This window comes from Tamandua tetradactyla, chromosome 20 (genome assembly GCF_023851605.1).
Source record: "Tamandua tetradactyla isolate mTamTet1 chromosome 20, mTamTet1.pri, whole genome shotgun sequence".
In the NCBI taxonomy this organism is placed as follows: Eukaryota; Metazoa; Chordata; class Mammalia; order Pilosa; family Myrmecophagidae; genus Tamandua; species Tamandua tetradactyla.
In genome coordinates, this window is record NC_135346.1 from 15,646,878 (window position 1) to 15,671,982 (window position 25,105).

Here is a 25,105-nt window from a genome sequence, read left to right on the forward strand (position 1 = left end):
GTGAGCCAAGAATTTTATGTGTGATAAGACATTCTTTAAAAAATGAGGGAGAGGCTGACATCATCAACATGGTGTTGTAAACAGCTACTGAAAATCTCTCCCCAGAGATTCAGCTAAAAAAAAAAAGGGATAATTCTTACTTGTTCAGAACTCTGGAGGAAGGTATAGACTGGAGAAGGATCCCACAAATGCTGGATTGAAGAAACAGAAAAATATCAGGAAACTTCCATCCTGAATTGGCTGGTTCTCTCCACTCTGTCTCACTCAGTCCCTCGCAGCTCACAAAGTGCACAGAAGCAACAACCAGAATCCCTCCCACCTCCCACTGGGACACAGACTGTAAAATCTCACAGTGGTGGGACAGAGCCCCACCTTTATTCAAACGTAGAGACCCAAGCCCACAGGAACCCATGGTAGGACATCGGCTGCAAGGGAAGTTGGAATCCAAAAGGGCAGCAGGGAGGAATTTCCAAAATGGAGGATTATGGAGGGAACTGTAAAATCTTCCCTAAAAGCACTATGTACGTAGGCTGAAAATACACAAATCAACTTTTGGTGGACTCAGGAGTCAGGGGAGAACATTTCAAGGTCCAGGTCAGGATGAAGAGTCTGAGAAAACATGGAGAGAGACTGTGTTCAGCCCTGTATCCTGGTGCCCATCTGCCGCCCTTGAGGGAAACAGCAGTGGAAGGTCTGATTCTTTCCTGGGGATGGCTGCAGACTGAGCAACTGGGGAAATCCTCTGCTGCAAGTAAAGGGGTGGACATAGCCCCACATTGAGCCAGATTTTGACTAGTTTAGTGAGGGCATAGAAACCCTGCAGTTTCAGTCCCACTCAGTCAAACCCTGCCAGGGCTCCAGGAGGTAACAGCTTCTAAGGACAATTAAGTCACCAAATAGCGCCATCTGCTGGACATGTCAGAAAGTGCAGAGGAGTTGCAGGGTTTTTCAGAACCTCTCCAGACCCTAGTCCGGGTCCATTGGAGCCAGTCTACACTCCCTGCATGGGGTACCTGGCCTTGTTTTGGCTGAGAAATGTGGATGACCCAACTGTCAAAGCAGTGCCCTAAAACAAACCCAGACTTGCTCAATGGCAAAAAGCAGAGCACTCTTGGGCCAGCTGCTGGCTGGGGAACTTGACCCTCAGTTCTTCAGCCTGAGGGCTTTCCACGAGGGAGCATGGGAATCACCAGACACTTTGTTCTCACAGGTGTACGGTGTTTGACCCCAACCTTGGGAGTCGGTAGCTTCCAGCACACTTGAGGAACTGCAGCTGTGACTGGATTGTTGCTTGGTTGGGTCCCGATCTAGCAGGCTGCTGCACTCAGGGAGAGGTCAGGTCGTGAGGATGAGGTGACCCAAGAGTACCATCTTCCGGGAAGACAGGAAGAGTGCTGTCTGGCAAATTCCTTTTCTACCTAGCCCCTAAACAGGTTTCCGAAAAAGGTTGCATCTCCAGTGTGAGGCCAAAGTCTTGGTTTGGCTAGGGATTACTAACAAACATAGTGCCAAAGGAGACCTTAAGTGCAAACCTAAGCAATTACAAAATCTTCTCTGATCAAGGGAAATCGACTTTCAAAATAATCTTATCAAATGCCAAGAAACCTGCAAAAAAAATCGCAAAGCATATGAAGAGCAAGACAATATGGCCATGACAAATGACCAAGGAGACACAGAATTTGAAACTAATCAAAGTTGTTTATACGAATCTCCTAAGTAGCCTCAGTGAGTTGGATAAAGAGATCAAGGATATCAAGAAGACACTAGAAGAGCATGAAGAAGCATTTGAAAGAATGAATAGAAAAATAGCAGATCTAACAGACATGAAAGATAGGTAGATAAAAATAAAATATATTAAAGACAAAGCAGATTTGAAGAGGCAGAAGAAAAAATAAGTGAACTAGAAGACAGAGGAACTGAATTTGCACAAAAGAACCAATAGTGAAAAAATTGGAAAAATTTTCACTGAATCTCAGGAAAATGTTTGACAGCAGGAAGCACGCAAATATATGACTCATTGGTGTCCCAGAAGGAGAAGAGAAAAGGACTAGGAAGATTATTTGAGGACACAATTGGGAAAAACTTCCTAATCCTTAATTAAAAACATAAATTTCAGATCAAAGAAGCCAACGAACGCCAAATGAAATAAATCCAAATATAGTCACTAAGATACATACTAATCAGACTGTCAAATGCTTAAGAGAAGGAGACATCCTGAAAGCAGCATGAGAAAAACAAATCACCACATACAAGGGAAGCCACATAAGACTAAGCGCAGACAACTCATTGGGCACCATGGAGGTGAGGAGGCAGTTATATATTTAAGATTCTGAAAAAGAAAAATTGCTAGCCAAGAATTCTTTTTCCAGCAAAACTATCCTTCAAAAGCGAGAGAGAGAGTTTAAAATTTTCAGATAAACATGCTGAGAGAAGTTGTTAACAAGAGACCTGCCCTATGAAGATATTAAAAGGAGAGTTCTGTTGGCTGGAAAAAAAAAGATGGGTAGATAGGTCTGGAGGAAGGCACAGAATTGAAGAGTATTAGTAAGGGTGACTTAAAGGATAAAAAGATAAAGAGAATAGATTAGATTTGACAAATAAAAATGGAAGGATAAGGTCATTGAATCAATAACTGCCTTTACAGCAATAATTTTAAATGTTAATGGGCTAAACTCCCCAATTAAAAGACACAGATTGGCAGGATGGATTAAAAAATATGACCCATCTATATACTGTTTATGAGAGACTCATGGTAGACTCAAAGAAATAGGCTGAAAGTTAAAGGATGAATAAAGATACTCAGTACAAGTAGTAAAAGAAAGCATAGTAAAAGATACCTATGCTAATATCATACCAATAGACTTTAAATGTAAAGATGTCATAAGAGACAAGAAAGAACTCTATATATTAATAACATGGGCAATTCACCAAGAAGAAATATCAGAAATGATTATGTTCCCAATCAAGGAGCTCCAAAGTACATGAGGCAAACACTGGCAAAGCTGAAGGGAGCAATAGATGTTTCTACAGTAATAGTGGGAGGCTTCCACACATCATTCTCTTCCAAAGATAGAAAAACCAGACAGAGGACCAGTAAGCAAATAGAGAACATAAATAATATGATAAATGAATTAGACCTAACAGATACATAGATAGATTGCTGCACCCCAAAACAAAAGGATATGCATTCTTCTCAAGTACTTATGGAACATTTTCCAGGATAGATCATAACCTGGGGCGCAAAACAAGTTTTAATAATTTTAAAAAGATTTAATAATTTTAAAAGACATTTTTCTCTGATCATAAAGGAATGAAGCTGGAAATCAGTAATCACAAAAAAAATAGGAACTTTCACAAATATATGGAGATTAAACAACACACTCTTAAACAATCGGTGGGTTAAAGAAGAAATTGCAAGAGAAGTAAATATCTGGAGACAAATGGAAATAAGAATGCAACACATCAGAACGTATGGGATGCAGTAAAGGCAGAACTGAAAGGGAAATTTTATAGCTCTAAACACCTACATTAAAATGTAAGAAAAAGCTAAAACCGAAGACCTAACTGAACTAAAACCAAAGACTTAGCTGAAGAAACTAAAGGGAAGCAAACCAACCCTGTAGCAAATAGGAGGAAATAAATAACAGAGATTAAAGTGAAAGTAAATGAATTGGGAAACAAGAAACAATAGAGAGAATCAATAAAACTAAAAGTTGGTTCCTTGAGAAGATCAACAAGATTGACAAATCTTTAGTTAGACTGACAAAATAAAAAAAGAAGATACAAATAAATAAAATCAGAAATGAAGTGTGGGGGGGTCATTACCATGGATCCCAAAGAAATAAAAAACATAAAAAGGTACTAACTAATAAACCAGTGTATGCCAACAAACTAGACAACTTGGATGAACAGGATAATTTCTGAGAAACACACAACCAACCTATACTGACTTGAGAAGAATAGAAAACCTCCACAAACCAAGTACAAGTAAAGAGATTCAATCAGTTATCAAAAACCTCCTTACAAAGAAAAACCCTGTGCCAGATGGCTTCATAGGGGAATTTTACCAAACATTCCAGCATCATTTCTCTTCAAACTCTTTCAAAACACTGAAGAAAAGGGAACACTACCTAATTCATTCTGTGAAGCAAATATCACTCTAATACCAAAACCTGATAAAGATACTATAAGAAAGGAAAATTACAGATCAATCTCTCTAATGAATATAGATGCAAAAAATTCTCAACAAAATACTTGAAATTGAATCCAGTGGCACCTTAAAAGATTTATACACCATGACCAAGTGGGGTTTATACCAGGATTATAGGGGTGGTTCAACACAAGAAAATCAATCAGTGTGATACAACACATTAACAAATTGAAAGGAGAAAATCGTATAATCATCAAAATTGATGTGGAAAAGGCATTTGACAAACTACATCCTTTCTATAAAAACACATCAAAAGGTAGGAATTGAAAGGAACTTCCTCAATATGATAAAGAGCACTTATGAAAAAACCCATAGCCAGCATCAATGGTGAGAGACTGAAAGCCTTCTGTCTAAGATTGGGATTGAGACAAGGATGCCCAGTGTCATCACAGTTATTCAACATTGTGCTGGAAGTTCTAGCTAGAGCAGTTAGGCAAGAAAAAGAAATATAAGGCATCCAAATTGGAAAGGAAGAAGTAAAACTCTCATTTGCAGATGACTTGATCTTATACTCGAAAAATTCTAAGAAATCTATGACAAACGTACTTGAGCTAATAAACAAATTCAGCTAAGTGGCAGAATACAAGGTTAACGTGCAAAAATCAGCAGTGCTTCTATACCCTAGTAGTGACTTAACCAAGGAGGCAAGTAAGAAAAAAATTCCATTCACAATAGCAACTGAAAGAACAAAGTTTCTAGGAATAAACTTAAGCAAGGATCTAAAGGATCTGTACACAGAAAACTACAAAACATTACTAAAAGAAATAGAAGAAGACCTAAATAGGTAGAAAGACATTCTGTGTTCACAGATAGAAAGGCTAAATGTTGTTAAGATGTCAGATCTACCCAAATTTATTTACATGTTCAACATAGTACCAATAAAAATTCCAGCTACCTACTTTGCAGACATGGAAAAGTTAGTTATTAAATTTATTTGGATCCTCGAATAGCAAAGCATCCTTAAAAAGAATGAAGTGGGAAGGCTTAGATTTCCTGACTTGAAAGCTTATTATAAAGTACAAGCAACAAAAGAAAAATAAACGGAAACTCCTCAAGATTGAATACTTCTGTGTTTCAAAGGACTTGTCAAAAAGTGAAGAGGCAGACAACTCAATGGGAGAGAGTATTTGGTAACCATATATCTAATAAGGGTTTGAGACCTAGTATATATAAAGAAATCCTACAACTCAACAATAAAAGAACAAGTAACCCAAGTATAAAAAACCCAAGTATATAAAAATATATGAATAGACATTTTTCCAAAGAGGAAATACAAATAGCTAAAAGGCACATGAAAAGATATTCATCTTCATTAGCTATTAGGGAAATGAAAATCAGTACCACAGTGAGATATCATCTCACACCTGTAAGAATGGCTACTATTAAATAAATAGAAAATTACAATTATTGGAGAGGATGTGGAGAAATAGAAACACTTATCACTACTGGTGGGACTGTAAAATGGTACAGCCACTGGGAAAGACAGTTTGCCTGTTCCTCAGAAACTTAGTATTGAGTTGCCGTACTACCCAGCAATTCCGTTACTTGGTATATGCTCAGAAGATGTCAAAGCAGGGACACGAATAGATATTTGCATACTGATAATCATAGTGGCGTTATCCGCAATTGCAAAAAGAAAGAAACAATCAAAGAGCCCATCAACAGATCAATGGATAAACAAAACATGGTATATACGTATGATGGAATAGTATGGAGCAGTAAGAAGGAATGAGGTCCTGAAACATGTGACAATAGGCATCAACTTTGAGAACATAATGCTGAGTGAAATAAGCCAGAAATAAAAGAACAGATATTGTATGATTTCACTAATATGAACTAACTAGAACATATAAACTCAGAGTCTTAAAATATAGAATATAGGTTATTTAGCGATAGGTAGAACCTAGGGAAGGGGGAGGGTTATGTGATTTGTAGAGAATTGTTAACGAGGTTGAACTTAAATGTTTGGGAATGGATAGAGTTAATGGTAGCTTGTTATTGGGATTATAAGTAATATTGCCATATTGTAGGTGACCTTGATTTTAAGTGGTTCTTTAAAGTCATGTATATCACTGATTAGCACTACAAATATAAATCAGTTATTGCATAAAACTATAAATATAAATAATAATGTTAATAAAGAGGAGTAATATGGGAAAACAAAGTTATTGCAAACTATGCACTATAGTTAACAGTAATATTTTGATATACTTTCATCAACAATAACGATTTCACTACACCAGTACTATGGATCAACAATGATGGGGGTGGATAAAGGGTTTGGGAGGATTTGGGTTTTGTGGTTTATTCTTATTTCTGTTTTGGAGTAATGAAAATATTCTAAAATTGATCATAGGGATATATGCACAACTATGTGATAATACTATAAGCCAGTTGATGGTGTACTTTGGATGGTGTGTGTGATGTGTGAATATAACTCAATAAAATTGAAAATAAAAGTGAGGGAGAGATTGACATTCCTAGATAAACACAAGCTGGAGGATTTCAGCACCACTAGACCTTCCCTACAAGCATTACTAAAGGGAATTCTTTGAACTGAAAGGAAAGGACACCAAACAGTGGTTCAAAGCAGCATAAAGAAATAAAGACCAGTGGTAAAAGTAACCATTTGGGTAATTATAAATGCCCATATTGTTGTATTGTTTGGTATGTAACTCCATTTCTTAGTTCTTACAGGTACTAAAATACAAATGCATAAAAAGTAATGTTAAATCTATGATTTTGGACGTACAAGGTACAAAGATATAAGTGGTAACAAGTACAAATAAAATGGTGGGACAGAGCGGTATCAGGAAAGTGTAAATACATGCTATTGAAAAGTCATTATTAAAGCAAATATGATTTTATATATTCAGGATGTTAAATTTTAGCCCTGTGGTAAGCAGAAGAAAAATAAACAAAAAAATATATTGAGAGAATTGAGAAGGCACTTAATATGGTACAAAAAAACCCTCAAATAATGGAAGGTATTAATAGAAGAATTGAGTGACGAAAAAATGTGTAAGATATAAAAAGGCTAGATAGTAATATGGCAGAAGAAAATCTTGCATTATCTGTGGTGACTTTAAATACAAATGGATTACAATCTTTAGTCAAATGAAGATTTTACAATCTTCAGTAAAAAATGTGACACAACTATATGCCATCTTCAAGAGACTTAAATTTAAAAAATGCAAGTAGGTTGAAAGTGAAAGAAAGAAAAATATATACCATGTAAAGTAGTAACCAACAGAGAGCTGGGGTTGCTATACTAATGTCAGAGAAAATAGACTTTAAGTAAAAAGCAATAATGAGAGACAAAGACAGTCATCATATTCTGATTAAGGGGATAATTAAACAAGAAGATAAAACAATTATAAGTATATATGATCTAACAGCAGAGCCAAAATATACATAAAGCAAATACTGACTGATTTGAAGGGAGAAATTGATAGTTCTTCATTAATAGTAGGAGATTTAATTCATCACTTTCAATAATGGATAGAACATGTAGCCAGAAGATCAGTAAGGAAATGCAAAAGGCTTGAACAGAACTCTAACCAACTAGACTAAACATATATTTATAGAGAACACTTCACCCAACACAGAATACACATTCTTCTCTAGTACACATGGACCTTTCTCCAGGATAGACCTATGTTGGTTCACAAAACAAGTCTCAATAAATTAAAATCATTGAAATCATACAATGTATATCCTTCAACCAGAACGGAATTAAGCTAAAAATCTGTAGTAGTGGGAGAGAGTGGAAAATTCACAAACATGGAAATTAAACAAGATACTCTTAAGAATATTTGACCAGTGGGTTAAAGAGGATTCAGGGAGTGCAAGAATAGTTCAGTGATAGAATTCTTGCCTGCCATTTTGGAGATCCACGTTCTGTTCCTGGTTCATGTACTCTCCTCCCCCCAAACAAACAAATAAGCAAAACAAACAAAAATTCAACAAATGGTGCTGTGGTAATGGGATACTCACATGGAAAAATAATGAAATATGACCCTGCCATACAGTATACAAAAAAAAGAGAGGAAATCAGAAGCAAAATTAGAAAATATATTGAGGAGAACAAAAATGAAAATACAATTTACAAAAGCTTATGGGATGCAGTGAAGGCACTGTTGAGAGTGAAATCTATAGGTCTCAATGCTTGCATTACCTCAAAACTGAAAGAATTGGAAAAAGATTAAACTAAATTCACCAAAGTGAGCAGAAGGAAGGAAATAATGGATTAAAGAAAGGTAAATGAAATAGAAACCCAAAAGTTGATTATTTGAAGAGAATAATAAGATTGGCAAACCTTTAACTAAACTACCAAAATGAAAAAGAGTGCAAATAACTAAAATCAGAAATGAAAAGGTGGATTTTACTATTGACACCTCTGAAATGAAGAGGATTATAAGAGGATAGTATGAACGACTGAGTGCCAATAAATTAAATAACCCAGATGAAATGGGCAAATTCTTAGAAACACACAAATTGCCTACATCAACTCAAGAAGAACAAACCAATTACTTGTAAAGAGATGGAATCAGTAATAAAAAAATCTCCCAACAAAGAAAAGCCCAGGACCAAATGAATTCCCAGGGTAATTCTGCCAAACATTCCAAGAAGACTTAAGTCCAATATTGCTTTTCCAGAAAATTGAAGAGAAGGGAACACTCCCTAATTTTTTCTAAGAGGTCAACATGACCTTCATACCAAATCCAGAAAAAGACACAACAAAAGAAAGAAAATTAAATACCAATATCTTTTTATGAATATAGATGCAAAGATCATCAACAAAATACTGATTGAATCAAACAGCATAGTAAAAGAATTATAAACCATGAGCTAGTGGGATTTATCCCTGGTATGTAAATTTGGTTAATCATAAGGAAATCAATAGTTGTAACCCACCATATGAAAAAAAACACATGATCATCTCAGTTGATGATGAAAAGGCATTTGGTGGAATCAAGCACCTCTTGATAAAAACAGAACACTAGGAATAGAAATAAATTTTTTCAGTATGATAAAGGGCATATGTGAATAGCCCACAGCTAACATCCTACTTGATGAAAAACTGAGAACTTTCCCTCTAAGATAAAAAAATAAGACAAAGATGGCCATTGTCACCATTGTTATTCAACATGATCCTGAAAGTTATTGCCAGAGCAGTTAAGCAAGAAAAAGAAATAGTAGTCATCCACATTGGAAAGGAAGAAGGAAAACTTTCCCTGTTTTCAGATAACATGACCCTACATACAGATAATCCTGAAAATCCCCAGCAGAGCTCTTAGAACTAATAAATGAATTCAGCAAAGTGGTAGGTACAAGACCAAGACCTAAAAATCAGCAGTGTGTGTATATTCATAAGCAATGGAATATACTCAAGAAGAAATTAAGAAAAAAATTTCATTCACAATAGTAGCTAAAAGAACCAAATGTATAAGAAGAAACTTAACCAAGGATGTGAAGGACTTGTAACAGAAAACTGTAAAGCATAGCAAAAGAAATCAAAGAAGACTTAAAAATAAATGGAAATATACCCCCTGTTCATGTATTAGATGACTAGATCTTGTTAAGGTGTCAGTCCTACCTAAAGCAATTTGTAGATTCAACGCAGTCCCAATCAAATTCTAACAACTTTTACAGAAATGGAAAAGCAATCATGCATTGTGTATGGAAGGGTATCCTCTACTAGTTAAATCCATTTTGAAAAAAAAGAATGAAGTTGGAGGATTGGCAATGTTTTCTTAGACTTTGTACCTAATGCACAAGCAACAAAACACAAAATAGATAAATGGAAACTCATCAAAATAAAAACTTTTGAGCCTCAAAGGACTGTATCATGAATGTAAAAAAAAACCTACACAATGAGAGAAAATATTTGGAAACAGATAAAGTTCATTATCCAGTGTATATAAATAAATGCTTCAACTTAATAGCAAGAATACAATTAAAAATTGGGCAAAGACTTGAATAGATAGCTTTCCATTGAAGATAAACAAATGAATGGCCAGAAGGCACATGAAAAGATGCTCGGCATTATTAGTCACAATGAGGTACCATTTTGCACCCATTAGAATGGCTGCTATTAAGAAAATGGGAAATAATGAGTGTTGGAGAAGTGTAGCCACTGCAGTGGATAGATTGGAGTTTCCTCAGAAAGCTAAATATAGAACTGCCGTAGGTTCTGGCAATCCTATTGCTAGTTATATACCCAAAAGAAGTGATAGCAGTGGCTCAAACAGATATTTGCACACTGATGGTCATAGCAGCATTAGTCACAGTTGCCAAAAGATGGAAGTTATTTAAGTGTCCATCAGCTGCTGAATGGATAGATAAAATGTGGTATGTACATACAGTGGAATAATATTCAGCCATAAAAAGAATTGAAGTCCTGATACATGCTACAACATGGATGAATCTTGAAGACATCATATTGAGTGAAATAAGCTAGACACAAAATGACGAATATTGTATGATCTCACTGATTTGAAATAATTAGAATGAGAGTCAGAATCTAGTTATCAGGGGACAAAGTGGGGATGGAGAATGGGAAGTTAAGGCTTAAAATGTACTGGGCTCCTGTTTGGAATGATGGAGGTTTTTTGGTAATGGGTGATGATGATGGTAGGACAGCATTGTGAATGTAATTAATAGCACTGAAATAAATGTCTGAGGATAACTGAAAGGGGAAATACTGGGCTTTACGTATGGTAGCAGAATAATTTTTTTTTTTAAATCCATGGGGTGGCAGAGAAGAATGAATATGCAAAAACATGGCTCCAGAATACCTATAGCATGCAAATCTCAAGTTCATTCACTTCCAGATGAGACAACGCTGTCAGTATTAATGATGAATGACAACTGTATTCCACTACCACAGCCGGAATTTAAGAAAATTACTGGGATTCAGAAGGATCTTAGCCTTACTGTCTCATTTCCTCTGCTGTTCAGATTTCAGTATGGTGTAGGAAAATTGAACACTTACAAGGTACATTATGAAGAGGCTAATCTGTCAATAATAAAAACCACAAAATGAAAAGTGAGAATTTAAACTTTATCTAAAATTGCTATAAGTAAAAGTTCCTTATCACATAAGTAAAAGATAAAAAATGCTTTTTTATTTGGAGAAAAATGACCAAAACAATCTTTATATTATTATTTTTATAGCACTTTTCAGTTAATAAACCACATTTAAAAATTGAAAAAAAAGTAGGAAAGTTCATTGTGCTATTTCTGGCTCTTCTCCCAATTCTTCCCAGCTCCATTGGGAGCCAGCCTATGCTTTCTGTGTAGGTCCCTGGTTCTAAACCTGATGGAGCAGAGTTACCACTCTGTGCGTACTTGAGTGCGTACATGTCTGTGCCAGTTTAACTGGTGACAGTATGGAAAATTGAACCAGGACATTGGTCTGGCTCAGTGTCCCAGATCTTGCATGCTGAAGTGGTAAAAAGTAATCAAACTGCAGTGGCCTGGGTCAAAGAGTTATTGGCTTTAAACAGATAGTACAATACCCAGATAGGAAGAAAGACTATTTCATAGGGAGAAGAGGGGGCATTTGGATTCTTGTAGAAGGGGGAATTGCTAAGGCCTTGAGACAATGCCCATGACAAAATGCATATTCAGAAAAGCCAGAAGGAGTGATATCATCAAGATGACAGAATGAGATGTTCCAGATCTCCTCCTCCCACAGAAGCTTTAAGCAACAAACAAGAGCTGGCAGAACCATCTTTCTCAAAGCTCCGGAAAAGAATTAAAGGGTTGCAGTAATGGGGCAAGTGCTGAATCAGGAAAAGGCAACTTAAAAATTATAGGATCTCCTGGTGTCATTGCTTACTCTTCCCTGTCCCGTCACTGGCTCCTTGTTTCAGTTGCTGAAGGAGCAGAAATAACATTTGTGCACACATTGGATGCATGTGTGTCTGTATCAACCTGAAAGAAAAATATAGTAGACAGTAGATTGAAACTGCAAGATGAAATAAAGTTCTACGGTAAAAGTAAAAACATGGGTAAATATAAATGCCAGTACTGTTGCATTTCTGGTTTGTAACTCCACTTTTTATTTTCTGCAGAATATAAAATGCAAATGCATAAAAGTATGATAAATCAATGGTTTTGGACTTGTAAATGTGTAGCTTGTGACTAGAACTACATGAAGGTGGGGGAAGGAAGGTGTGGTGGATTGAATCGTGTACCCTAGTTTGGACATGTTCCTGGTCTTCATCTGCATTCTGGTAGGTGTGGACTCATTGTAAATAGGATCTCTTAAAAATGTTTCTTCAGTTAAGGTGTGGCCCGACTGAATCAGGTTAGGGCTTTAAGCGTAACTGAAATCCTTTATAAAACAGGATGAAATTGAGGCATAGAGAGGGAAAGCCCAGGAAGAAGCCTAAAGTCAGCAGAACCTGGAGGAGAAGACATCACCATATGCACTAAATGTGACAGAAAAGCCAATGAGTAAGAATCGTCTCCAGCCAGCCCCAGAACACCACAGTCTTCAGGAAGAAAGCATTGTCTTTCTGATGCCTCAAGTTTGAACTTCTTCTAGCCTCAAAAGTGAAAGCCAATAAATTCCCATTGCTTGAACCAACATCCAACATACTGTATGGTATTTGTTTTAGCAGATGGGAAGCTAATATGGGGTTATAGAAACATAGTTTATATATGTTATTAAAGTTAAATTGGTATCAAACTAAATGAGAGTGTTAAAGATTTAGGATGTTAAATTTAAGCCCTATGACAGCCACAAAGAAAACACCAGAGAAATATTCACAGAAAGAAATGAGAAGTGATTTTAAAGTGTTCATACAAAAAATCAACTAAATAAAAAAATTGGGAGAAATGGAAGGATTGAGTGACCAAAAAGGTTTAAGACAACAAAAATCAAAGAGCAAAATGGCAGAAATAAGTCCTCTATTATCAGTAGTTACTTTGAATGTAAATGGATTAAACTTTCCAGTCAAAAGCAGAGATTGGCAGATGGATTAAAAAGCATGACCCAGCTATATGATGTTTACAAGAGACTCTCCTTAAATGCAAAGAATACAAAGAACAGGTAGGTTGAAAGTGAAAAGATGAAAAAAATTTTCATGTAAATAGTAAGCAAAGGACAGCAGGAGTTTTTTATACTAATATCAAACAATAGATTTTAAATATAAAATAACTGTTAGAAGGGATAAAGAAGAACATTACTTATTGATTAAATGGTTAGTTTATCAAGAAGAGAGGATTAGAAACATCTATACCCCTAACAAAAGAACCCCCAAAATATATGAAGCAAATACAAATTTGGAAGAGAAATAGATGGTTCTATGTTACTAATAAGAGAATTCAATATATTACTTTCAATAATGGATAGAACATTTATGAAGAAAATCAATAAGGAAATAGAGGACTTGAATGATAATTAAAAACTAAACCTAACAGACATAAATAGAATATTTAACCCAACACCACCAGAGTATGCATTCTTTCCAAGTTCACATGGGCAATTCTTCAGGATAGACCATATGTTAGGTCACAAAACAATGATCAATAAATTAAAAAAGATTAAAATCATACAAAATATCTTCTCTGACCACAATGGAATTAAACTAGAAATCGGTGACAGAGGGAGAACTTGATGATTCACAAATATGTGTAAATTAAACAATATACTCTTAACCAGTGGGTCAAATAGGAAATCACAAGTGAAATTAGGAAATATCTTGAGAGCAATGAAAGTAGAATACTGTATACCAGAACTTATGGGATGCAGCAAATGCAGTGCTCAGAGGAAAATTTATAATTCTAAATGCTTACATTAAAAAAGATATCTCAAATCATTAAGCTAGCCTCACACCTAGAGAAACTAGAAAAAGAAGAGCAAACTAAACGCACAGTGAGCAGAAGCAGGATATAATGAGGATTAGAATAAAGATAAATGGAATAGAGAGTAGATAAACAATCAAGAGAATCAACCAAGACCAAAATTGGTTCTTTGAAAAGATTAGTAAAATTGACAAACCGTTAGCTAGATTGATAAGAAAAGAGAAAGGACACAGATAATAAAAGTCATAAATGAGAGGGAGGACATTATTACTCACCTGATAGAAATCAAAAGGTCTGAAAGGGTATTATGAAAAATTTTATGCCAACAAATTAGACAACCTAGATTTCATGGACAAATTCTTAAAAACACACAAATAAATTGACTAAAGAAGAAATAGAAAATCTCAGCAGAAAAATAACAAGTGAAAAGACTGAATTAGCAACAAAAAAATCTATGAGAGAATAGTCCAGGACAAGATGGCTTCGTGGCTGAATTTTACCAAATATTTAAAGAAGAATTAACACCAATCCTTCTTAAGCTCTTCCAAAAAATCAGAGGAGGTAAGAAGAGTTCCTAATCCTTTCTATGAGGGTAGCATCATCCTAATTCCAAAGCCGACTAGAGATATCACAAGAAAAGAAAATTATGGATCAATAACCCTTATGAATATAGATTAAAAAATTTTCAGCAAAATATGAGCAAACAATTCAACTGCACATCAGAGGATTATGTACCATAATCAAGTGGGGTTTATCCCAGGTATGCAAGGAGTATTTAGTATAAGAAATCAATGATCTACTACACCATATTAACATGGTGAAAGAAAAACACATGATAATTTGAATGGATCCAAAAAAGACATTTGACAAAATCCAGCATACTTTTTTTTTGTTGTTAAAAACAGTCAGAAAAATAGGAATAGAAGGAAACTTTCTCAAAATGATAAAGGACTGTTAGGCAAACCCCACAGGAACAGCTTACTCAGTGGTAAAAGACTGAAAACTTTCTTCCCTAAGGAACAAAGCATGGGTGCCCCCTTTTTAAAAAAAATATTTTTATTGACAAATCTTCACACACGTACAGTCCATACATGCTATACAATCAGTGGCTCACAGTATCATCACGTAGTTGTGTATTCATAGCCATGATTACAACATTTTCATCACTCCATCTCATACCCCTACCCTCCCTCTCATTGACCACTAGTATTTCAATCTCCCCAATTTATTTTACCCCTTATCCCCCTATATTATTAATTTATTTTTATCCATATTTTTTACTCACCTACCCATACCCTGGATAAAAGGAGCATTTTTTTTTTTTTACATTTTTAAAAGGCTTTTTATTTTGAAATAATTTCAAACTATAGGACACTGGCAAAAATAATAAAAACCCCATACAGAGAACTCAAAATACCACCCCCACCCCCACATACTCATATCTATCAATTTTAACATTTTGCCACCTTTACTTGCCCTCCCTCTTTCCATCCATCCATCTATTTGTCTGTCTTGTGAACGTTTGAGAGTAGGCTGCACACATCATGTGGATGCCCACTTTTGCCACAGGTATTCAGTATTGTACCAGAATTGTTATTCAGAGCAAACAGACAAGAAAAAGGAATAAAAGATGTCTAAATTGGAAAGGAGTAAGTAAAAATATCTACTTACGGATGACATGATCCTATATATAGAAAATCCCAAAGAATCTACAAGAAGGTTATTAGAGCTAATGAATGATTCAGTAAAATTGTGGGGTAAAACATTAATACCCAAAATACTGTGGTGTTCTATACACCAGCAAGGACCAATATAAAAATGAAATCAATGAAGCAATTCCACATAAAATAGCAACCAAAAGAATAAAAAATCTAGGAATAAATTTAATCAAGGGTATAAAGGACTTGTATGCAGAAAACTACAAATCGTTACTGAAAGATAGTCAAGAAAATTTAAAGAAATGGAAAGATATTTTGTGTTCATGGATTGGAAGCTTAATAATGTTAAGATGTCAAAACTACTCAAAGTGGTTTACAGATTTAATGCAATCCCAATCAAAACTCCAACAGCCTTCTTTGCAGAAGTGGAAAAGCTAATCATCAAATTGATATGGAAAGCCAAGGGACCTTGGATAACAAAACACCTAGAAAGATAAGATCAAAATTGGAGGATTCATTCTTCCCAATTTTAAAGCTTACTATAAGTCTACAGTAGTCAAAACAGTGTGGTACCAGCTCAAATTCAGAAAAGTAAACTAATCCTCAAATCTATGGTCAATTGATTTTTAACAAGAGTACCAAGTCTACTCAATGGGGAAAGAATAGTTTCCAAGAAATGCTGCTGGAAAACTGGTTATCCACATGCAAAATAATGACAATGACCCCTACCTCACACTATACACAAAAATTAACTTAAAATGGATCAACAACCTAAATATAAGAACCAGAACTATAGAACTTCTAGAAGAAAACAGGGAAATATCTTCAGCACCTTGTATTAGGCATTGGATTCTTAGAATATACACTGAAAGCATGAGTAACCAAAGAGAAAAATAAATAAATTGGACTTTATCAAAATTAAAAATTTTTGTGCATCAAAGAACGTTATAAAGAAAGTGAAAAGACAATCAACAGAAAGAGAAAATATTTGGAAACCATTTATCTGATAAGGATTTAATGCCCATAATATATAAAGAACTATAACTCAACAACAACAAGACAAATAACCCTGGGCGAAGGACTTGAATAGACATTTCTCCAAAGATGATATACAAATGGCCAGTAAGCACATGAAAAAATGCTCAACATCTTTAGGGAAATACAAATGAAAACCACAGTGAAGGCTTGGAGTCGCACCCAACTGAGGGCTGGGTGTGAGGATCTTTTGCCAAGCATTGGGAAAGGAACAGTGAAGACTTTTAAATTCAAGGTAGTTGCAAAATACTTGAAATTCATTGTCAGGGCTGTGATGGTATAGAATGGGAATGTGGTAGGTGCATACAGAACCCTAAACAGAAACCTTAACATGGATGGGCTCATTGAGGATATTAAGTGACTGCAGTACTACGAGAAGCCATGCCACCGTGACAGCAGGAAAGCTATGAAACCTGCAGGCAGATCTACAACATGGAAATGACTTGCAAGATCCACTTCTTGATGTGAAAGAATCGGGTGGATCCGTGGCAGGGTTGCTGAGGCCTGTGGATAGGAGGCCCAGTATGAAAATCCTCATCCAGTTTGTGTCTGTGCCTCTTTTCTTTTTTCCAACCCCACTTTCTCTTACCTTTCTGTGCAATAGATTCACTTGTATATATAGAAGCAAACCCACTAGTCAGCAATGAACCCTAACTATTTTTGAGGAAAAGAGGAACAGAGTCAAAAAGTAGTCTAGGAGAGTTGAAATTATTTGTGAAGTGTAGCAAAATATATCTCCCATTTCCTACCCAATTTTTATGGACCCAAAGCAAGATCTTATTATTGGAAAACCGTTTGTATTATTGTTTACTGAACTACTTTCCACCTGTGAGGTAAAGAGAAGAAGCATGTGTGAATTTGGAATAAATTTCACTTCTGAACCTCCCCCCCTCAAAAAATACCCCACAGTGAAATACTGCCTCATTCCCACTTGAATGGACATTTTTTTGCACAGTGTTGTACTATTGAATGAGTATTATTAAAATTAATGAAAAATAATAAATGCTGGTGAGGATGTGGAGAAATGAGAACCTTAGAACTTTGCTGGTGTGAATGTAAGATGGTGCAGCTGCTGTGGAAAACAGTTTGGCAGTTCCTGAAAATGTTAAATATGGAGTTACCGCATGACCTAGCAATCCTCCTTCTAGGTATATTTCGTTAACGAGTGGAAAGCAGGGATTTGGACAGGTATATGTACACCAGTGTTCATAGCAGCCTTATTTACAACAGGCAAAAGGTGGAAGCAACCAAAATGTCCATCAGCAGATAAATGGATAAATAAAATGTGGTATATACACACAATGGAATATTATTTAGTTACAAAAAGTAATGGCATTCTGATACATGCTGCTATGTGAATGAACCTTGGAAACATCCTATTGAGTGAAGTAAGACACAAAGGGAAAGATATTCTGTGGTTTCACTTACAGGAAATAGAATATTCAAATTCAAGAAGACAGAAAGTAGATTATAGGTTACTAGCGGTAGGGAGAGGGGGGCAAGAATGGGGAGTTAATGCATAATGGGTACAGAGTTTCCATTTAGGGTGATGGGAAGTGGATGATGGTAAGGGTAGCGTCACTTCGTGAGTGTTTGGTGGTGGTTGAGAGGGGGAAATTCATGTTGTGTGTATGTTTCAACAATTAAGAAAAGAGAAGGACTGAGTTAAGAGAATAGCAACTAAGTGCAAACTATGATCCTGGACAGGCTCCAATAATGGAGGAGAAAATGCTCAGTCTGTTGGGACATATGAAAAAATTGGAATATTGTAGTATAGACTGCGAGCTTTATATTAATGTTAAATTTCTTGAACTTGATAACTGCATTTAAAGTGGTTACATAAGTGAATATCTTTGTTTTTAGGAAATGTACATGAAAGTATTAAGTCTTCAAGGAGCATTATGTTTACAGCCTACTCTCAAATGTTTAGAAAATGGTAGGTAGGTATGTAGTAGGTAGATAGATTGATGGAATGATTTGGCAAGTGTGACAAAATGTTAAAAGTTGGTGAATCTGGCGGGGAAGAGGAGTTCATGAAACTGAGGCAGAGTGTTGGACTGTTAGTATATTTATATATTGAAGTCACCGAGAATTTTAAACAGTAGGAACTTAAGTTATGAAATGACAGTGACCCCTTTTTGCAGACCGTGGATATGAAGGGTATTTGGTGATACAGTCTGATGAATATGATTCAGAGCTAGATATTCAGAGGGAGGGGAGCAGGGGAAAGATTGAGAGTGGCAGGGAACAGCAAGTGGGGCTTCCATCCCATCTCCAGTCCCAGGGGTATGTGTGCTGGGGGAGAAAGAACAGCCCTTCTGGGCTGCATGGGAAGCTGTGTCCTCAACAGGAGCAGCTAGAGCAAGAAGGTGAAGCATTTCTAAGGGGTGGGGTTAAGGGCATAGGAAATTCTGCAATGAATTCAGAGGGAGAAAGGGAGAGCACGTGTCGTGGAGTTGAAGAAGTCGGGGGAGATGTTAGAATGGGGTATATGAGGAGCCTGGAGAGGATTAGAGTGTGGGTCTTGAGGAGTGGCATGGGAGACAGTGGCTTCTTATGTCATAAGCAGACATTAAAATGCTTAGGTACATTCTGTGAAAGGTTCAGTAAAGTAAAGCAGGTGGAGTATGTAGCCCTGTGATGGGCAAACAAGTCAAACTCAGTACTTTTTATCTGGGAAAGGACCTCAAAGCCATATCCTGCCCTAGCCCATTCTCTATCTTTCCTTTTTTTTGTTGTGAAAAATAGCATATATATAAAAGAGCCATGAATTTCAAAGCACACCACAACAATTAGTTATAGAACAGATTTCAGAGTTTGGAATGGGTTACAGTTCTACAATTTCAGATTTTTCCTTCTAGTTGCTCCAAGACACTGGAGACTAAAAGACATATCAGTATGAGTCAGCAGTCATACTCATTTGTTAAATCCTATCTTTCTGTTATAATTCCTTCCCCTTTGATCCTTCTCCCAATCTTTAGGGGTATGTGGGCTATGCCCATTCTAACTTTTTCATGTTGGAAAGGGCTGCTGATAATCTGGGATAGGGGAATGAAACTAATTGATGGGCTTGGAGAGGCTGGCCTTTCTGGGTTTCAGGACTTATCTGGCCTAGGGACCCATCTGGAAGTTGTATGTTTCTGGAAAATAATCATAGTGCATGGAATCTTTGAAGAATCTCAGATAAAGCCCTAGGTGTTCTTTAGGGTTGGCAGGAATGTGTCTGGTTGGGGGTTGGCAATTCATGAAACATAGCAGTATCTAGCTGAAGCTTCCATAAGAGTAGCCTCCAGAGTAGCCTCTCAACTCTATTTGAATTCTCTCAGCCACTGATACCTTATTTGTATCAGTTTTCCCCCTTTTGGTTAGGAAGGCATTGTTGATTCCATGGTGCCAAGGCCATTCTCATCCCTAGGAGTCTTATCCTACATTGCCAGGGAGACTTGCATCCCTGGATGTCCTTTCCCACGTAGGGGGAGGATAATGATTTTCCTTGCAGAGTTGGGCTTAGAGAGAGAGAGGCCACATTGAAGCAACAAAAGAGGACCTCTGGAAGTAACTCTTAGGCATAACTATAGGTAGGCTTAGCTTCTCTGTTATGTAAATAAGCTTCACAAGAGCAAGCCTCAAGATCAAGGGCTTGGCCTATTAACTTGGAAATCCCTAATGTTTGAGAGTATCTGGGATTTCCCTAGTGGTAAAGTTTAATAGTAACATTTTTTCTCCCATCCTTCTAGAGAATTTGCCAGTTACTTTTTAATTTTTATGTTGAACATACAGTGCCTAGCCCGTTCTCTTTTGCACATCTTCCATTCAGTTGATGGGATAGAAAACTCTGAATTTTAGGATTTGAAACACATTAAATTTTCTAACTGGAATCACTAAAATAATGAATGTGAAATGTTGGTTAAGAATCTGAGCCTTGTGCTCATTACTGCCGATTAAAATAGAAAAACTTCATGTTTTAGCTTTCATGCAGACAATTAATTGCTTCATTAACTTTTACAGGTGTCAATAAGCCTGTGCTCTGAAGGATCATAACAGACACATATCCTTCAGCATTTAGTCGCCATTTAGGAATGCAGATCCAGGGAAGGTGGTTAAAGTCCAGGACGTGACACAGATAGGCAGCGTTTCTTTCCTCAGCTTTCCCAGGAGAATTTAGACAGCTTCTTGGTCCTCAGAGTCTAGGTCTTGTCTTGAGGGTGAGGTGGGGCTTCCTGCTCCACTGACTCCCTCAAAAACCTGACCCCCTAACTCTGCCACTGACTCCCTGTTCTCTGCCGAGGCCTTCCTTTATTCACCCCAAACTTAATCCCTGCCTTTTCCAAAGGGGTCTGTGTGTCCTAAGTGATTTAGGATTTGGAAAAGATGATTGTGTGTGTGTGATGGTAATCTTAGAGTTTATCATCAGGGGCTTGGTAAGTCTTTGCCTGAGGAGTATGACTGGGTGATTAATGCTTGGGCTCTAGAATTAGTACCTGGGTTTGAATCCCAGCTCTGGTACATACTGCTTATGTGTGATTTTGAGGGTGTAGCTTATTGCTTCTCTGTGCTCTAGTTTAATCTGTAAAATGGCGATGTTAATACTATTTTCTTTAAAGTTGTTATTACAAGGAATAAATTATATTAAAATCCTATAAACTGCTTAACACATTATGTCATGACTATTAGCTAATATTATGATTATCTATGTCTTTTAGGTTAACAGTGAGCATTAAAATGGATGATTTGTTTTTTTAGGGGTTGGTCTTCAAGTGCCTCTTTTAACATATCAGACAAATTTCTTCGTTGGATTCAGTCCCATGGCTTTTCCCTATGTGAGTCCTCAGGTAGAAGGGGTAAGCCGCAAGGCAGAAGGTGGGAGCTCAAGGGCCAGAGTGGAGTCCTGGATAATTCACAACTGGGTACAGGGCCCTGGATGCTACCAGTGACAGGCCACCCCCCCTTTCCCCCTGGCCTGGGTTGCCAGATGTTGCTGACAGTGCCTTTGTTGACACAGTGGTTTCCAACATGATTTTTGGTTTCTTAATTGGAAGGTACTAACATTGTGAGGTGCTTTTAGTACATCCATATGACATTGGAAAGTTCCAGAAGTAATGGATTGCTTTGCTTTGATGGATTCAGAGGCTTGCCTAAGGAAGACAGAAGCTGCCTTTCAAGGAAACAGATTAGCAATTTGAGTATTTTATTCATTAATTCAGCAAATATATTTGCACACCCACCATGTGCCAGACATTGAGAATTCCTTTGGGTCTTGCCAGAGAGAAGGACAGGTAGCCATATGAGGACCACAGGGGTGTGTAAGTGCCATGGGGCAGAGTTGGGCATTCCACCTCAGGCATATATATCAGGAAGCGTCCAGGAGCAGGCAGAGGATAAACAGAAGCTGGCTAGAGTGAGACGGGTGTGGGTGGTGATGGTGGAGAGAAGCGGCAATACGCAAACGGCATTCCAGGAAAAGGGGCCAGCAAGTGCAAAAGCTCAGGGGGGTGGGAACATTCACCATTGCTTGTGCTGTGATGTGTATTAGCTGACTTTAGCCATAATCTGATTATGTGCATATGCTATACACATTATTCAATATTTAACATATTTTCTCAAAATTGTATAGACATAAATGTGCTTATGTATCTGGAGGGAAATTCATGTATATTCTCAGCATGCATATCTGGATTAAAAATGCTGCTTGGTTCTTTCTTGCTTAGCTTCCAGAAGAGCCTCTCCTCAATTTTCTGCTTTTCCTGCTGGAACTGCAGCTGAACTGAGGCTGGGAGGCATGCCTGCCTATGTGAGCCTTACCCCATTCCCACATCTCACTGCCTCACAGCCTCCCTGGTTGTGTTCCAGGACTAGTTCCAGCTCTCTTCCTTCTCTGTACTCTCTGTCTCTGTCTTTTTCTCCCCCTCTCCCCACAACATTCAGCCAACCACAGGCCAGTTGTCCATGGCAGGTAACTGCTCCAAACTGTGGCCAGGCAGTGATTCAGAAAATCAGTTAGGATGTGTGCACTGAAGGATAAAGAGGGCACTCAGGAAGTTAGAAGCAGCCCCCACCTTGTCCCTGCCTTCCTGCCCTTCCCTCACATCTTGGGTTGGCCTAAGTATGATTCGTTGGTCTCTGTGTCCACTAGAATGGGAGAGAGTATTAAAACAGATGCCTATTCCTGTTAACTATAATTTATTCAGTGCTTATTATGAGCCAGGTTTAAAGCTGAGTGCTCCCTGAATTCTCATGACAAACCTAGGAGGTTTGAGAATTATTTTTTGTGCGCGGTATGGCCAGGTCACATTTCATTATTTTTCCATGTGAGTCTCCCATTATTGCAGCACCATTTGTTAAATTTTTGCTTGCTTGTTTGTTTTTGGGGAAGTGCGTGGACCAGGAATTGAACCTGGGTCTCCTACATGGCAGGCGAGAGTTCTACCACTGAACTACCCTTGCACCCCCTTCATCATTCGTCTTTTATAGACAGAAAAACAGAGGCCCAGAGACTTTAGTGGTAGTTGGAATTTCTCAGGTATGTCTGACTCCAATGTCCACGTGCTCAAACACTCACAGGTACTCATTTGATAAAAACACCAACTGCTCTGACAGCTGCTCTGAAGCCCCGAGCATGATGCCGAAAGGGCAGGGTCTGTGGAGGTGTTTAAAATGCCTTCTGGTGGAAAGAAAGACAAAGATGAGGGCCTCTTGGTAAGAGGCAAAAATGCTGAAACCCCATAAGCCAGTACCTGTGTTTCCACACCCAGGGGAAGGCCAGAGGTGAGAATTACCAACGCATATTTTGGCAATCAGAAAGTGAAGGTAGAATTTGTCCCTAATGGGATGGATCATTCCTTCTAAGATCTGGAGCCCTTTATTAAAGTGCCAGTCTGTCATTCCCCCACCTGTTTTTGGTCTTATGGTTCCCATCAGGTGTTCAGCTACTTCTGTTCAGGAATGGGTCCCCCAGCCTCACCCAGGATCACTGCTTTCATGGTTTAAAGTTATGGGGACGGGTAGACAACTAGAGTTTGCAGAGTTTCCCCCTGTAAGGCTGGGGAACTTTGCAGCTCATTCCTCAGAGCCACAGAGAAACAGAGCGTGGCGGGATAAGGCAGCATTGCTTGTTGCAGCTGAATTCCAAAGGGGGTAACAGTGACTGCTGGTCACGGTGCACTGGTTTCTAGCAATCACATTTTTTTGGTCTGTTTGCCCTATTTGAGTTGAAGCATATGATAGAACTGTAAAGTGGTGCTGAATTAAAAATTCTCTCTTCCTGGATCCTTTCAAAGCTTTCATCCACAAAGCATACCTAAGCCACTTTGGCCCATGGTTGGTTGTGGGAGGACCTCATTTATTCATTCATTTATCCATTTAATCAACAAAAATCAGTAGGGCATCTGTCATGTGGCAAGCATTGTGCTAAGGCCCTGGAGATGAAATGGAGATAAAATGGAGAGCCAGTCGGCTCTCTCCTTACTGAACTTACAGACTATAGACTTGCATAGACCATGAAGGTCTTGCAGTGAAGTTTGATGAGACTCTCTCCTTTTTATGCAAATTAGTCCTGAGTTCTTTGCATCCAGTCCCATAGTAATTCCTGGGAAAATATTTCCTTCTCAATAATCAGAACTGGTAAGCTACGGAAATAGAATATGAGTCTGCTAGCTCAAAAGCTTGAGTGCTTTCTAGTAATCCATGCCTTACAGAGATGTTTTACCCAATTCAACATATGCTTATTGAGCCTTGGTCTTCTAGAAGGCCCAGTACTGGAAATAGAGGAGTGAGAAGTGGTCACTATGCACCCGTGGGGGAGACAACACACAGTCGATCATTTTAATATTATGTAGTAAATGCTGGTCATTTGTTCAGCAGACATTCACTGAGTACCCATTCTGTGCTGGGTGCTATTCTGAATCTTTCAGATGCAGCCATAAGTAAATCTGGTGGTGTTCCTACCCTTATGGAATTTGTATTTTACTGGGAAAGTGGAGACTAGAGGGAGGAGATTGCTATTTTATGTGGATGCTTAAGCAGGAACTCTCTGAGGAAGTGATTAAAAATAGAGACTTGAAGGAGGCAACCGGGAAAGCTATGTAGACTTATGAGGGAAGAATGTTATAGCCAGAGGGTCAATCTGTGCAAAGACCCAGAAGAGAAAGAATTTCTGATGTTTTTGAGGAACATCCAGGATCCACTTTGAGCAGAGTGGGTGAAGAGAACTAGGGGAGATGAGGTCACAGAAGCAGTTGGGCACAGATGGTAAAGACTCTGGTAGGCACTTGTCAGGATGGTGGCATTTACCCTGGTGAGATGGGAAGAAGTTGGAGAGTTTCAAGCAGTGAATGGCACACTCTGACATGACTGCTGGGTTGAGAATAAATTGCGGGGAGCAAGG

General features: G+C 37.7%; 1 long non-coding RNA gene and 1 pseudogene across 1 annotated transcript in view; both read left to right on the forward strand.

Annotated features, from left to right (window-relative positions):
* LOC143664993 (uncharacterized) overlaps positions 1-25,105 on the forward strand; it is a 108,273-nt gene that overhangs the window by 65,129 nt on the left and 18,039 nt on the right. The window lies entirely within an intron of this gene.
* LOC143664705 (small ribosomal subunit protein bS21m pseudogene) lies at positions 16,853-18,502 on the forward strand (annotated as a pseudogene).